The sequence below is a fragment of the Chlorocebus sabaeus genome, chromosome 7 (assembly GCF_047675955.1).
Source record: "Chlorocebus sabaeus isolate Y175 chromosome 7, mChlSab1.0.hap1, whole genome shotgun sequence".
In the NCBI taxonomy this organism is placed as follows: Eukaryota; Metazoa; Chordata; class Mammalia; order Primates; family Cercopithecidae; genus Chlorocebus; species Chlorocebus sabaeus.
In genome coordinates, this window is record NC_132910.1 from 114,961,713 (window position 1) to 114,979,580 (window position 17,868).

Genomic DNA, 17,868 nt, shown 5'->3' on the forward strand with positions numbered 1-17,868 from the left:
TGATCTATAAAATAAGGGAATTTCTAACTAAAACAGACCAGGAAGATCATACAGACCAGCAATAAAGTTCTACAAAGGTAAGCCATTGACACTTCATATATGGTCCCTAACTTGTTGGACACCTTAGAGTTTACTCTTACTGGGTTTTGAATTAATCTAAAATTATAAATCATTTTTTGTCTTTACTGAAATTCTATGCTTTTATTTTTATACATGGTATTAGTTAAGAGAGTTATTAGAACTAAAAAAGTGATACTAATAGCTACTTTATTACTATAATGTATTGAGGTCTCCAAATCTATGCTAAAAACAAAGACCACAATTAATGCTAAAAATTCAACATAAATATACTTGAAATGCTGCAGTTTTCTAGCAATCATTATATTCATGAATGCCTTGACTCATAAAGGTATTATTGATGATAGCATTTAATCACTGCTCTTTATTAGTTTTTAATTATGTTACTATTAGTTTCATTCCGGTTATTTGAATTATTGCTGGTTGTATCTTTCAATGTACAATGATAGTTATTTGTCTCAATGCATTTTTACTCAGCTTTTAAATAAAAAATTTATAGATTCACAGTCTCTAAGGTACAATATATATTTTTCAAACTGTTTTACCAAAGTAACTATATTCATAATGTCCCGAGGTATGCTTTATTATTTATTTGCAATGATTTTGCATGATTTAAATAATTTGCAACATGCTATTAAAATAAAGTTCTGAGATATTTGAAGCTTATACATCATTGTTTAATATATAAAGTGCATTATTATTTTTCCAAAAATTTGCTTTAGCAACAAATTATTTTCTTAGTAATAAATTTTAAAAATAGAATTTGCTTTAACAATACATTTACTGTAATCTGTTTTAAATTTTTAGCAACATTTTCGTTGCAAATGTTTTCTTTCCCCTCTTTCTTTTAATCATGGAGCTTATTTTACTTGAACATAGTAGCAAGCATTAATAAGTGGATTGTAGTGTCTTTTCCTTGGACTGAAAGGACTATACTTAAGAGAATGTGTTTAAAAAAAAAAAAAAAGAGAATAATTAATAGAAATCATTCTACAAAGCTAGTATCCCAGTTAATATTTACAGATATTGTTATTTTTTTGGCAGTAAAAATAGTATTTTAGTCCACCCCCTTCTGCCCTCCCTCCCCTCACAACCCCCAGTACACTTTTCCCCTCTTGTTCCCACAGCAACGTTACAATCAGAAAAAAATAAGTTTCAGGGCGCAGGATCGGATGGGGGGAGGGGATATGGGTAGGCAAATCACAATAGGAATTTTTCAGAATAGGTTATTCTACTTAGTCATCATCTTCTCCCTCATCTTCAGGTTCTCGTTTTCGCTTCTGACCCTTTTCTTCTTCACCAAACTCTTCTTCATCTTCCTCGTCATCTCTCTCTCCATGGTTATAACCTTCTTCATCCTCCTCCTCCTCTCCAGTCACGTCCTCCTCTTCACCTTCCTCCTCTTCATCCTTGTCTTCCTCATCTTCCACTACCTGAGCATCTTCATCATACTCCTCCTCATCCTCCTCCTCCTCCTCCTCCTCCTCCTCACATCCAGGCCTTCCACGTAGCCCTCAGCATCCGAGTCAGGGGCCTCCTTGTCGTCCCGGTCATAGCCGACGAGATATGTGAGTTGTGGGAGGAGCTTGAACACGTTTTCTCGGTAATCGTTCAGGTTGGTTACCTCGCAATTGAAAAGGTCTAAGCTCTTGAGGTTTTCTAACTTTTTCAGTGGCTCTATTGTGCTGAGGTCTTTAATTTTGTTGCCACTTAAATTTAGATACGTGAGGTTTGGACACTTTTCTGCCAATACTTCCAGGCCCCCCGAGGCTCTTAGTTCAAGCTTCTTAAGTTAGTTTAACTTTGGTAAGTTTGAGATTGAGGCGAGGCCTACGTTGATTGTACTTAAGAATTCCAGTTCTTCAGAGTCATCTGTGAGGCCTTCGAGTTTGCCTTCATTCGACCGACTGCTGTCCAGGACAAGCTATTTCACATCAGAGGGCGCCCTGATGAATCCTTCTGCCCATCTGCAATGTCTCGCGCTCGCTCTCTGCAGAGGCTCCTGCGCCGGCGGAATTCAATCCATAAACCCCGAACCCATGGTCACACGTTTTAGGGCTTTGAAGGCTCAACCAGCTCCGCTAGGTTCTCGAGCCCCAATACTTACAAATATTATAATAAAGGGATTGATAAGTAACTTGGGTCAAGCAGAACAATTTTTCAAGTATGTAGATCTTCCTACTAAGAAGGTAGGTGTGTGTGACTAAAGGAAATCTTATCTGATTCTCTGGTTGATAATTTGTGAATACACAAGGCACTCCCCTCTACACTACTAACTGTGAATCAGCCTTCACAAGTACCCATTTTCTTTTTACTTTTAGAGACCTGACACAGGATATCTTTGAATCTATAGATTAGGTGTAAAGCAACCTAAGAATATGCATCACAGATAGTAAATAACACAGTGAACCATGAAAGACATATTTGGTGAGAGTTCCCCTCAAATGAAAGAATAAAATGCCAAAAAAAAAAAAAAAAAATCCTGTAAAAAGCTAAATCTATCTTTTATTGGTATCATAATGAATTATGAATTTTCCACTTCTGATTCACAATGTGATCTTGGTTGTATCTGTTCTATCAGATTATAACTAAAACCAAAGTATCTAACTAGGTTTAGATATGGCAAATAGTAGAGGAATAAAATTTGAATGGCATGTATGTTTATTTAGAGAGGAATAATTTTCTACTTTCTGAGACATTTATATTTTTAGTGAGCAAGGAAAATAATATGTCTAGTGTTAATTAGTTCTTACACAAGGATCACGAGATGGTTTTCAGTGGGTACTAGTCATATATCCTACATTGACTAAATATGGTATATTAAAAAATAATATTTCCCTAAAACAATCTTTTCACAGGCTATAGAATTTGTGGGAAAACACTCAGGAAGAAATGAAAATATAGCAGCTCTGCTGGAATTTGCAATTTATAGGGAAGAAAAACATGCAAAAAACTATGCTATTGTTTATGAGAATTACATAAGAAGAAGTTTCAGTATGGGAGCCAAGGAGCTTAGGGAGTTGACCTTGATTTGGAGATCAGGAAAGCCTGCCCAAGAAAACGTCGTTACATTTGGATAATTTGAAAGATGAACAGGCATTGTCTAAGCTAAGGAGATGGTGGAGGGAGAGTTCCAGTCAGAGGACATAATCTACACCAAAACCCAAAAGTGAGAGTGAAAATAGATTTAGAAACTTAAAAACCTTTAAACTTAGAAGCTTAGAAACTTAGAGACTTAGAAATTTATAGACTTAGAAGCTTAGAAACTTAGAGACTTAGAAACTTAGAAGCTTAGAAAAGCCACACCAGGTGGTTATCTAAAAGCACCCACCCAACGACCAGGTGGCCATCTAAAGCACCCGCCTGATGTCCGTGTGGCTATCTAAAACACCCACCCATATTCCTGGAACTCAAACAGAAGAACAAGTCCGGGAAATACCCCGCGCGGGTTCAAACCAGGTTCAAACCAACCAATTAAAGTAAGACATCTCGCTCAGGCCATAACCTGCTCCAATCATCTTGCGCCTCAAGCTTTGTAAAATTTTGTGGTTTTTTCCTTTATAAACTGTCTGTAACAAGCATTCGGGGTCCTGTGGCCAACTTTGGACATAGGACCCTAGCGCGCTAGCAATAAATCTCTCCGCTGTGACTTCCGTGTCGAGTGGTCTCTCGCGGCGACCCCAGCCCAGGAAGGAATCTGAAAACTGGGTTCCTACAAGAGAATGCAGTAGATATTATGAACTATAAAATGTTCCATATGACTGTATCTTAGAGTGTAAGGGGCAAAAGTGGTATGAAATATGGTTGCAGAGGCAGGAAGAAGTTATGGAGTATATTGGTAAGGAAATAAAACACTTAAAGCAGAAGAGTGGTATAAAATAATTTGTATTTTTAAAAGACTAGAATGTGTAAAATGTTAATTTTCAAAAAAACCCTCATCAGGCAGATTTTGTTATTATCCCCAGTATATATGTTAGAAAATCAAAGCTTAAGCTGTTTCAGAAACCTGTTCAAGGCATACCTAGTATTCAAACCAGGATTTAAGTCAAATTTGACTCGATTAAAGTCCATGCTTTTCCACTACACCTCACTGCTTTATAATTTGTTAGCTCTTTCTGATGTATCTACACAATGGTAGTCATAGTTCTAGATTATTTCCTACTATTTGCTTATGCGATTTCATAAAACATAAAAGCATCCTTCAAGATACTGGAAACATGAATTTACTTACCAAATTACAGTAACTGTAGTGGAACAATATTTTGAGGTAGTCAATGTAATGTTTATTCTCTTAGTTCCTTTTGACCTATATCCATCCACCATTAAACCAAAATGAAACACATACAAATGTACACACACACACACACACACACACACACACAGATAGAGAGAGAGGGGGAGAGAGAGAATAAGAGAGTAAATTGAGTTTCTGATTTTGGAGTTGTTCGCCCCCTCTCTCTCCTTGATACAGACAATAGTAATGAAAGCCCTGGATTCAGCCTAGAATCAGACACCCATTGGGGTTTTATGGGATTTTTAGAGCTTTATTGTAAAAATCGCATTTTAAACATTGGCAGACTCAAACAAACAGCTTATATTAACCACAGGGAAGGAAGGATGTATAATAATGAAGCAGTTTTATTGGACATTTAGGAAAGAGAAAGAAGGGGAGAGAGGGATGGGGGGCGGTGTGTGGCTGTGTGTGAGAGAGAGAAAGAGAGAGAGACAGAGAGAGGGAGAAACTTATTTTGCTAATTTGGCTCATTCTAGTGTGGAGGATTGGTAAATCAAAATATAATGGGGTTGCCTGGCAGCCTGGAGACTCAGCAAAGAGTTGCAGAGCAAGTCTAAAGGCTGTCTCTTGGTCTTGTTCGTTCTTACTCCATGGAAGACAGTCTTTTGTTCGATTCCATGGAAGACAGTCTTTTGTTCGATTGCAGTCTTGAGCTGACTGAATGAAGCTCACCTACATTAACGAGGTTAATCTGCTTTATTCAAAGTCTAGCTGATTCAATGTTAATTTTACCATCCTGCCCTGGGCCAAAAAACAAAACAAATACAACTTCATAGAAACATCCAGAATAATGTTTGACCAAATATGGGTACCATGACCCAGCCAAGTTGACACATAATATATCCGTCACTGAAGGACTTTGAAAATAGTAGAGATTTGCCTGACTTTCAAACTGGAGTGTAGGGAAAACACCCTCACTTGAGAGTAGGCATCATTGTGAAGTAACCTCAAGAAGAAAATAAAAGAAACAAAAAAGCTGAGACTGAACTAAAAATGGGAAGTAACTGGGTTACAATTGTAAAGTGTGTTTTGTTCTACTATCATGTTTAAGTACAGATCTACAGAAAAGTTAACTTCAATGATAAGGAATAAAAATATGTATTTATACATCTGATTTACATTTGTAATTCTAAAATTGTGACTTCATTGTAGTGTTCTGGGCATCACTCTACTAGTATCCAGTCCCTCTATTAGAATTGTTTGGATGTGATTTCTTTTTTCCCTACTATATATGAGAAACAGGCCTGATTATGTTTATGTGTCTAAGCATGGTTGGTTGATAGATGCTAAATTGAAGTATGTGGCATGAAGTCTCATCAAACGTCAAAAATTCTCAGATTTAATATCATCTCATCAAACTAAAAAACAGCAAACTGATAGTTCACCATTTTGAACATGGTTAAAAGTAGAACAAATATTAGAAATTGACATATAAGAGCAGTCAAATCAAAAAAACTGTTTTTCACTTACAAAAATTGTTTTGGATAAGTAATGTTTTCCTTCAAATTTTAGACATGTGCCTCCACTAAAGAATCCATTTTTTAAAAAAATCACGACTTAAGCTTTTGCTCTTTGAGACAGCTAGGCAAAGGGAAAATAATATGAGCTTTTTACATTGTGTAAGTCACATTTTACTGTAAGTACAGAACATATTTTGCCAGTGAAAAATGACATTAAATGTGTCATTCCTTGCTCAGTAGCAATGACCCAGTTACAGCTAACCATTTTGTGTTAAAAACTTTGTGCCTAATGAAATATGCAGGAAGCTTGTCTGATTCGGAAACCCTGGAATCCTGAAAATGCATACTATGACAGGCATCAGGAAGCTGGTAATGGTTGAGGCTGTGAAAAGAATGTCAAAGGTAATGCTGAAGGTGTCAAAAGGCAATTCAGAGCCAAGTACTGAGAATTTTCTCTGCAGTGACACTTCCAGCCTTATTCAGTTTCATCAGAAGGTAATTTCTTCAAGGCCTTGTAAACGTAAATGGGAGCATTAAATATTTAATTTTACAATTACAACATGAAATTCTCTCGCCATTTCAGCATTTTCATGTCTCTGTACAATCAAGAAACCTAATTTCTTTTAGTATAAACAGTTAAATAAAATAGTATTCAATTATTTTTAAACTAAAATGATCCAAATGCAGTGAACATTTTCTTTGAGAAAATGTCTTAATTTTTATGTAGTGTTTTACTGTATCCATTCCTTTGATTTACTGACTTTAAATCTACTATTCTTATTTTAATTCTATATAAACACTTTATTCTTAATCCTATATAAAATATTGATACCTAAGAATTAATTTCATTGTTAGTAATTGACAGAAAAGAAAACCATCTACGTATAATGATTACATTCTGCCGCTAAGTAATGATGAGAGTTTGCTTATGTTTACTGAGCAGTCAATATGTCCTCAAACTGTGCAAAGGACTTTACTTGATTATTTACTGTTTATAAAACACAAAAGTATAGGCACTATTGACACTTGTATTTGAAAAGCTAAAATAAGGCTTATGTAGGATAAGTTGCCCAGGGTCATATTGTGGAACCTGGGTTTGAACTCTGGAAACTCCAGTGCAAACTCGCTACTATAAACAGTTTTGCTGGGGAATAAACTGACAGGAAACAGGCATGTCCATCGTCTTCAACTGATTGCATAAGAAAAAGAAAGATTTTAAAGTTTGCTATTTAATTTAAAATAATCAAAATTGTTCTAAATGAGTAATCAACATAGGTTCTATCCTATCTGCCGATTATCAATTTAGTGATAGTATGAAGATACAATTTTTGTTTGTTTTCTTTGAAATACTTGCTAGAAATTTGAAACATTTTTGTTATTTCTTTGCTCTTGCTACCCAACGTTGAGCCACAGTTCTCTACTTAAAAAAAAAAAAAATCTCTCTAACTATTCTGGAATTTAATTTAACCTAGATTACCGTATCTCTACAACCATAAAAAAATAGTGAAAAATAATCCGTAAGGTAGCCAAAGAAAGGAAAATCTAACTGAACTACACAATTTGATAAAGTTTTTCAGAATGAAATACTTCACAGTAATATCTTCTGATCAGTATACAATTAAACTCAAACCTCATTGACAATGACTATTAATAATAGGCTCAGCTTTAATAATATGAAACAAAAACTACATTCAAAAAATACTTGAAACTGTGTAAATGACCCACTCTATTAATCTATTCTATTCTATTTGGTATTCTTAGATTTCTGCTTCTGAAGACTAAAAGTAACATGACATCCCATCCCCCACTTATCTTTGTTAAATAGTGAAAATGAAAAATAATAAATCTTATTTTGACCAGGTGTGGTGGCTCACATTTGCAATCCCAGCACTTTGGGAGGCTGAGGCAGGCAGATCACTTGAGGTCTGGAGTTCGAGACCAGCCTGGCCAACATGGCAAAACCTGGTCTCCACTAAAAATACAAAAATTAGCCAGGCACGACAGCGGTTGCCTGTAATCCCAGCTACTCAGGAGGCTGAGGCAGGAGAATCACTTGAACCCAGGAGGCGGAGGTTGCAGTGAGCCAAGATCATCATTGTACTCCAGCCTGGGCAACAACAGTGAAACTCAGTCACAAACAAATAAATAAATAAATAAATATATAAATTTTATTTCATAATACACAAACCGAACTAAAGCTTTTTACTATTTTTTTTATTGAATGGGCCAGAACAAGTTCCAGAAAACTTGTTCATTAAAATACAAATTAAAAGAAGCTTCAGTTTCTAAAATTTGAAAGTGCTTTGTTACATCAGACATCAAACTAAGCATTAGTAATGTCAAAGAGGAAAAAAATTCTATCCATTGACTTACTGTAATACAGTCTCTACATTCATCTTTGTTTCAAGTAAAAAAGGAAGAATATTTCATTTTCTTTTTTTTTTTTTTTTTTAATTTATTTATTATTATTAAACTTCAAGTTGTAGGGTACATGTGCACAACGTGCAGGTTTGCTACATATGTATACTTGTGCCATGTTGGTGTGCTGCACCCATCAACTCGTCATTTACATCAGGTATAACTCCCAATGCAATCCCTCCCCCCTCCCCCCTCCCCATGATAGGCCCCGGTGTGTGATGTTCCCCTTCCCGAGTCCAAGTGATCTCATTGTTCAGTTCCCACCTACGAGTGAGAACATGCGGTGTTTGGTTTTCTGTTCCTGTGATAGTTTGCTAAGAATGATGGTTTCCAGCCGCATCCATGTCCCTACAAAGGACACAAACTCATCCTTTTTTATGGCTGCATAGTATTCCATGGTGTATATGTGCCACATTTTCTTAATCCAATCTGTCACTGATGGACATTTGGGTTGATTCCAAGTCTTTGCTATTGTGAATAGTGCTGCAATAAACATACGTGTGCATGTGTCCTTATAGCAGCATAATTTATAATCCTTTGGGTATATACCCAGTAATGGGATGGCTGGGTCATATGGTACATCTAGTTGTAGATCCTTTAGGAATCGCCATACTGTTTTCCATAATGGTTGAACTAGTTTACAATCCCACCAACAGTGTAAAAGTGTTCCTATTTCTCCACATCCTCTCCAGCACCTGTTGTTTCCTGACTTTTTAATGATCGCCATTCTAACTGGTGTGAGATGGTATCTCATTGTGGTTTTGATTTGCATTTCTCTGATGGCCAGTGATGATTTGAATTGGGGCCTCATTCCTTTGACAATTCCTTATTACTAATGATTAGGCTAAACTTTTGTATACAAGTAACTCTAAGATATTCAAATATATATTGGGAATTAGTCACTGTATACTTTTATTTAATAATTGTTCAAGCTAAATATAAATCAATAACAAAGGAAAAAACGCTGTAAACAGTAGAGAAAAATCAAGTTTTGAATTATCATTAACAAGTATGATAATACCAAATAAAAATTGTATTAATTTGATCATAAAATTTACCAGGAACACTAAATAAAAATGATGATATAATAGTAACAGGGGATATTGACTGAGAATTTACTAGGCTGTAGGTCCTGTTCTAAGCATTTATTGTATAAACTCGTTTAACAATAGAAAGTTCTTTTCCTCATTGATTTTTTTACAAGTGAGGAAGGGGTAATAGAAGCCGTTATTAAGAAATGAAAAGTAGTCATATATACAAAGGTAAGTGTTCATTATTTTGTGTTTTACAATGCATAAAAACATTATTTCCTGATATGTCTGTATAACATGATCTCCTGGTTACAGCCCTGCCAATTTGGAAATGTTTAATCCATTGTGGACCAATAAATTCAATAGGGTTTTCAATTTTTATTTTAAGTTTCTTTATTTATTCATTTGACAAGTATTTCTTGGAGGCCTACTGTGTTACAGGCACTGGCAATGAATCCAGATGGGAAGAAAACAGGCAGTATTAAACCAGTTACCACAGCAATACATTTATAAATACAAATTGTGATAGTTTCAATAAAGGTAAAGCATAGTTTATTAAGAAAATATTAAAGAGAAACCAGTTTTGACTGAGTCAGAAATAGATAAAACCTCACGGAAGGTTTGGAGTCCACTGTGCTGGGGGGACTGAGGTGAGGCAGCCGCAGCCTAGAGCTAGCAGATGAAGGGGTGCCTGCCTCCCTGCTGGTGTTCACCACAGCAGCGCAGTGAAGGCACCTGTAGGGGGAACGGGGGTCCCCTGCTGAAGACTGTGTGCACTGTTGCACTGGAGTTGGTTTGGGGCCAGGTATGGAAGCTAAATGATGAGAACACATGGTCACAGAGAGAAGAACAACACACACGGAGGCCTTTCGGAGAGTGGAGAGTGGGAGGAGGGAGAGGATCAGGAAAAATAACGAATGGATACTAGGCTTAATAACCTTGTGATGAAATAATCTGTACAACAGACCCCCATGGCACAAGTTTACCTATGTAACAAACCTGCACATGTACCCCTGAACCTAAAATAAAAGTTGAAAAAACAAAACAAAACAAAAAACCTCACTGAATGAGGGATATTTAAGCAGAGCTTTGAGGATAGGAACTGCCAGGCAAAGGTTCAGGGAGAAGTTTTCTAGGCAAGGGGGATTGTGTATGAATCCCTGATGTCAAAGAGCTCTGTGTCTTCAAGGGACTAACTCATTAATGTTGCTGGAACAAAATAAAGGAAGCTTGAGAAGGGACTGGAGAGGCAGGAAAGGGCCCAGGCCTGCTAGGTCATATCAAGACTGTCAAAAGCAACTCAGGTACAATGGAAAGGTATTTAAGGGTTTGATGGAAGAGAGTGACAGAATTTAAATTGCATCTAGAAAAGATCCTCTCTGCTGACACTCTGGGCTGAATTCTTTCTTCCTGCCTCCCCTACCTCCCTTGTAAACTGAGAAGGATGAACTTTATGTAATGCACAGCCCTAAGCATCTAAAGTGAGTTTAACCCAAAGCTGAGTATTTGTAGACAAACTGCAAAAGTTTGACATTTTCCTGAGTCTTCCCTGATGCTATCTAAAGTTATTTCCCAAAAAGAAGTAGTAATCTTTGCCTCCTTACTTGGATTTGTCTATAGAAGGAATAAGTGTCATTCCTCTCAACATGGATAAATGATCAAGCAAGAGAGAAAAGAAGATTCTTTACAAGTAGTGTCAGACAAGGACAGGGCTATTTCAAGAGAAGAAAATGAGTGAGAGCTCTGGATATTGAAATGGGCATTTAAAAGCTGCCTTGTGGGAAACTGGTTAAGCTCTGGGGTTCAAGAACAGCCTGGGCAACATGCTGAAATCCCATCTCTAAAAAAAAAAAAAAAAAAAAAAAATTAGGTGTGTGTGGTGGTGTGAGCCTGTAAGTCCCAGCTTGCTGGGAGGCTGAGGTGAAGAATCACTTCACCCCAGGAGGTTCAGGTGGCAGTGAGCTGAGGTTATACTACTCTAGCGGAGGCAACAGAGTGATACACTGTTTCTCTGTCTCTGTGTGTCTCTCTCTCTTTCTCTCACTTTCTCTCTCTCTCTCTATATATATATAATATATATATACACATATATATTTTTACATATGTAAAATGTTTGTGTGTATAAAATAAAAGTTGCCTTGTATGCTAAACATTAATTGAAAAAGCCAGTGAAACTAGTTGTAATTGTTTTGCATTAACATTAGTTAAAACAATGCTCTTGACAAAGAGGAAAAATCTCAGTGGCTTAACATATTAGTTTCTCTGCTCAATCAAGAACAAAATGTGATGCCTGATCAGAAGACTCTCCTCCAAATAGTAATTCAGGAATGATTTTCTTCCAATTTATAGGTCTACCGCTTGGACAATGTATCTTCCAAGATCTCCGTCCTCATCTATACTGTTTTCAACTTTGGGAGGAGCATGAGTTTCATGCCAGGGAGGTTCTTATGGCCCAGGGCTGCAATCTTCTCATAGTGCACTGGCCAGAACTTAGTCATACTTAACTATAAGTCAAGCTGGAGCACCCAACAAGAGGAGGAGATGGATTGATTAGAAGCTAGATAGTCTCTGAAACTATAGGGTGCCATATGACATATGTGTACAAAAATCCTGCAGTGCAAAGCAAATAACATGATAGTAGAGAGATCCAGATTTATGGAGAAAAAGGAATGGCCAGAAAGCAAAACAAAACAGGAAATATTTAATATTATGCTTTTATACATTAAATAATGTTGTCCTCATTGCATAAAACAGTGTTACAAATTGCCTTTCCCTTACTTGAACCACTGGCTTTTCTCATAAAATCAGTCCTCTTCATCTAACATGCATTTGTATAATTGGAATATTTTACTAATAGGATAAAAATCTCTTAATTAATTTTACTAAGTGGCCTCTAGAAGAAAATTTAGATTTCATGGAAATCATGTGTACTTTATAATTAATGATGAGAAAAAGCCTAACATTAAAGGAAGAAAAAAAAATTTTTAATGCAGTGAAAAGGGGTAAATAATTAGGCCTTATTGGCTAATGAGTTATTTGAATAAACATCTTGGTTAGGTAGTTACATATAATTAAATGTTTTCTACCTTTTTAATGAAATTATTCTTATTGAACAGTACAAAAGAAAGTTCTGCTATATTATTCTAGTTTTCAGTTATAAATGAAAAAGCATTTAAACACAAACAAACATCACTCTGATTACAGTATGGAATATTAATTGGAAAGAGGCAAGAGTGTGAATAAACTGATTGATTAAAAAACTATGACATTTTCCTAGGTATGAGAGACTTTGGATCATTTATCAGCATCTGTGAAGATGAGAAAAAGCTGATGGCTTAAAGCTGAAGAACATTTTAGAGGTGAAATTGACACAGTTTCATGGCAGATTATATAGAGAAGATGCAGAAGAAAGAGATATCAAAGATAATTACTCAGTGTCTAGCATGAGCAACTCGAATGAAAATTCAATTAACCAAGAGAGGTAAAATCAGAAGATAAATAGATATGGAAGAAAGGTCAGGAGTTCAGTTCGAGGCATATTGAATTTCAGATACCTGTATGTTACCCAGCTGGGGAAGTCAAGACGACTGTCGTAGATACGGGCCGGAGCTCTGAGGATCTGAGTCATCTGGACGTATAAATATTGGCATTCCTTGGCATATAGATAGTGTTTCATGTTATGATACTATACGAATAAAGCTAAGAAATGAGTGGATAAGTTCAGTTAAGGACCTCAATATGTAGCAGTTATATTAAGAATTGGAGCCAGCAAAGTTGACTGAGATGCAGTCAGAAAGGCAGGAGGAATCTGACTCCCATATTCATTTCTACATTATTGGCAATAGCCAAGACAAAGCAATCTAAGCGTCTATCAAAGGACAATGGATAAAGAAAATGTGGCATATATACACAATGGAAAACTAGTCTGCCTTTATAAGGAAAGAAATACTATCATTTATAACAACATGAATGAATCTGGAGGACATTATGCTAAGTGAAATAAGCCAGATATAGAAAGACAATCACTGCAAGATACCATTTATACGTGGAATCTAAAAAAAGTAAAATTCATAAAAACAGAGAGTAGAACAGTAGTTACCAGAGGCTAGGAACATGGGTAGTATGGGGAGAGGGGAGAGGTTGGTCAAAGAGTACAAAGTTCCTCTTAGACAGGAGAGGTCAGTTTTAGTGATTTATCATGGAGAATGATGATCATAGTAATAATGCACTGTATATTTCAAAAGTTTCTAAAATATTAGATTTTAAACATTCTTACCCCTAAAATAATAAGTAGTTGAGGTGGTAGATATGTTAATAAGCTTGATTTAATCTTTGTGTGTGTGTGTGTGTGTGTGTGTGTGTGTATACCACATTGCAACCCATAACTGCATGCAATTATTATTTGTCAATAAAAATAACATGAAAAGAACATCAAATGTGATTTGGCAAAAGTCAAAGACCCAGTTAAGAGACTGTTTTAAAAATAGGAAATAATGCTAGAAGTTCTTATGAGAAAAAGACAGAAAATTGTATCCATTCATTCAACAAATATTTATAGAGTGTTTGCCAACACAAGGCATATCCTGGGTACTAAAACTGTAGAAGGAAACAAAAGCTCTTTGCCCTCATGGTCTTATATTGGCCTTATAGAAACCTAACAATGGTTAAAGACCTTAGAAGAATCAGTGTGGGTAAAGTAGTAGGTATGGATGCCATCTGGGAATGAGTTGAAGTGGAAAGAAGCAAGCAGAAATGACATGTTTAGACAACTATTTTGAGAGAGTTTGCTTTGAAACATACAGGGATAGAGCAGTAGCCAGAGGGAGAAGTAAATTTAAATGAATATTTTTAAAATATGGAGGATGCTCCAACATGTTTGAATGCTTATAGGAAAGAATTATTGAAAAGGGAGAGATAAAGAAAACATTGTGAAAAGTCATGGAACAAAGTCCCTGAGAAGAAAGAATACTATTATGGGGTCATGTAGCATATTACTTCCTTTGAAAGAAACTAATAATTTACTCTCAAAGTGATGATGATGATGATGATAATAATAATGATAAAAAGTGGAAGAGGAGGAGGAGGAAGAAAGAAGAGGAGGAGGAGGAGAAAGAGGAGAAGGAATAGAAACAACAACAAAAACAATAACAACTATTTAATACAACAACCATCAACATTCATCAAACATTTGCTCTGTCCTAAGCATTATGCAAAGCTCTTGGCACACATTTCTCTCATTTAATCGTCATGATAGCCATATGAGATGACATTATTTTCCCCACTTTTCAAGAGAGAAAAATGAGGCACACCAAGTTATCTTGTTTATGCAATCATCCAGCCAGTAAGCGATGAGTCAGACTTTCAAGGTGCCAGTGTTTCTGTCTTCAGAGCTTAGGCTCTGAATTATTTAAAGACATTTTTCTATTTTGCTATCTTTCCATGGATGTTAACAGACTTAAAATTTTTTTAAGTATATTTTCTGTTTTTTCATGTGTTTGGGAATAGGAGAGAAAACAAAGACACATGTGTTTGTTTCAACATCTTATTTCATACTCCACGTATTATTTTTTACTCAGAAAAAAAAAATACGTATGTATATGATCAGCTTTCAATATCCACGGGAGATTGGTTCCAGGTCCTTAGAAGATAAGATAGCAAGATCCACTGACACTCAAGTCCCTTAAGTCAGTCCTATGTATCCATGGGTTCGGTATCCCTAGAAATTTCCTCCAAGGTTGGTTGAATCCAAGATGCTAAGAATTCTCCCATTTAATCATTATGCTAGCCATATGAGGTGCCATTATTCTCCCCATTTTACAAGACAGAAAAACGAGAAACACCAAGGTATTGTGTTTATGCAATCATGCCACCGGTAAGTTGTGAGTCAGATTTTGAAAGTGCCAGTGTTTCTGTCTTCAGGGCCTCCAGGGCATAAAGATTGACTGTATACACATACTTTTATATCAGTGTTTTGAAAGAAAGGGCATAACAGCAAAGGGCAAAAATGTAACTAAAGCAAATGGGTAAATGATAAACCAGCATATATATTACATATATATATATATAGATGCGTGCTTATGTTATATATGTATTTTTATGTCACATAACAGTGCCTATTGTAAGTAATTCATTTCTTAAATTTTCAATAATGCCTTTAATTACTTTTCTCTGGGCTTTTATTTTTATTTTATTATTATTATTATTATTTTTTGAGACGGAGTCTCGCTCTTTGGTCCAGGCTGGAGTGCAGTGGTGCAAGCTCTGCTCACTGCAAGCTCTGCCTCCTGGGTTCATGTCATTCTCCTGCCTCAGTCTCCCCAGTAGCTGGGACTACAGTTGCCCGCCACCACAGCTGGCTTTTTTTTTTTTTTTTGGTATTTTTTTTTTTAGTAGAGACGGGGTTTCACTGTGTTAGCCAGGATGGTCTTGATCTCCTGACCTCGTGATCTGCCCGCCTTGGCCTCCCAAAGTGCTGGGATTACAAGCGTGAGCCACCACGTCCGGCCTGGTGTTTTACTTTTAAAACTTCTACATAACACATCGACTATAGACAACAAAAAAGGAATATTAATAAAATAGGTATATGCTAATAGAATTAGGTCATCAATATTTTTAAAAAATTAAAACTAAAATGAATTTTTAAAAATTTAAAATGTATCTATTATACCTGAGATGTCCTTTAGACGATATAATAAAGTATAATATCTTCAAATGTTATTCGTCTATTATATAAATGAAAGCACATTTAGAAATTTAAATATATAAATGAACAATAAAAATCTTATTAAAATCTAATTTGGGGTTTTGGAGTTTGAAACTTCAGGCAAAATGTTAATGATCTTCATCTTAATAAGAAGTTACATTATACTACATTTTAAAACAACTAAAAGAGTATAATTGCATTGTAACACAAAGAAAAAATAAATGCTTGAGGTGATAGTTATACTGTTTGCTCTGATGTAATTGTGATGCATTGTATGTTTATATAAAAATAACTCATGGATATGTTTATGGGTAGATATATACACCTACTATGTACCCATAAAAATAAAAAAAATTAAAAATAGTCCTTGTAAATATATATTTTTCTGTATTCATGATACATATAATGATATTTTAAGTAAATAATTAATGAAAAAGTAAAAAAATTTACATTAAAAAAAGAATTATGTATTTTATGTTGTCTTCATATATTTTTGAGTGGTGGTCACTCAGATTTCTGACCTACAGAACTGTGCGACAGTAAATGAGTATTAAGTTACTACATTTATGATAATATGTTATATAAATTCCTAACTGCTTCCTCTCTGGTTAACATGAAACCATGTTGTACCTGCAAGTCTACAATCCATTTGTCACTATAAGTTGGTTCTAAAACACATCTTTGTTTATGTAACAAAGTTTGTATAACTTCACTTCATTGAATCCCCATTATTCTAAAAAAAAAAAAAAAAAAAGGCCTCCACTTTGTAAATGTCTAATATGACATGATAATATATTATCAGGCTAAGATCAAAGGTTGTGTAAATGGTAGACATAGATCCAAGTCATAGCTTATTATAGCAATGTGTCATTGGACAAGGTACATAAAATTCTGATCTTCAGAATCTTTGTCAGTTTAGAAGCCAGCTCACAAATTGGTGGATTTTGGGGTGACTGTGGTCAAGGGTCTTTGGTAAGCAAAATATTTTTGTATATTTAAAAAATTATAATTCCTTTTAAATTATAATTCATTAATGTCTATAATGTGGGGCACACATTTTATGGTTTACCACAATCCCCACCATTTCCCTTCTGTCTTAACTTCTCATCACATCCCCATTACTATCTGACACTTGAAATGGAAACGGGAAAAGTTCCCTTGTTCCCCTTTGCAGGGCGTGCGATGGGGCTGTGGTTCGCTTCTTCAGTACCCCGGCTGCTCAAACCTCACATGGGCAGGCTGTGGGGCTCTGACCCCATGGTAGTGGCTAGGGATGAATGTTGACAGCTGAAGCCCCAGTCGGCATATGTTACAGGGTGCTCTTTTAGTTTACCTGTCCATAGAGTTTAGCCTTCCATAGTCGGCTTGTGTTCATCAGCTCAATTAGACCCTTCCTTATCACAGAGGGCTTTCTGTATCCTGGGGTTCTTGCCTTACTTTACCAGAAGAATTGGATGACATGTGGGCTTGGAGAATGAGTGCAAGGTTTTACTGTGTGGAAGTAGCTCTCAGCAGATGGAGGACCAGAAGGGAGATGGTTTTCCCCTGGAGCATTCGCCAAACCCCGCCTCCTTCCGCAGGTGGATAGCCTGCCAGCATTCTGGCGGCTGTCGTGCTCTTCGGCTGGCGTGCTCCCCTTGACGTCCAGCTGCTTGTCTTCTTCCAGCGATGGGTTCCTCTCCATGTCCAACTGCTTGTGTATCTGCCTGCTAGTGTCTTGGGGTTTTTATAGGCACAGGATGTCACAGGGATGTGACAGGCCAGAGTGGTCTTGGGAAATGCAACATTTGGGCAGGAAAACAAAAAAGCTCGTGTTCACCTAGTCTGTGGGCTCAGGCCCCGGGGTGGAGCCCTAGCCAGGGACCATGCCCTTCTCCTTTCCAG

General features: G+C 36.2%; 1 protein-coding gene and 1 pseudogene across 8 annotated transcripts in view; both read right to left on the reverse strand.

Annotated features, from left to right (window-relative positions):
- Positions 1-17,868, reverse strand: part of MARCHF1 (membrane associated ring-CH-type finger 1) — an 816,252-nt gene that overhangs the window by 635,909 nt on the left and 162,475 nt on the right. The gene's annotated exons all lie outside the window — the stretch shown is intronic.
- Positions 1,277-17,668, reverse strand: LOC140712134 (uncharacterized; annotated as a pseudogene).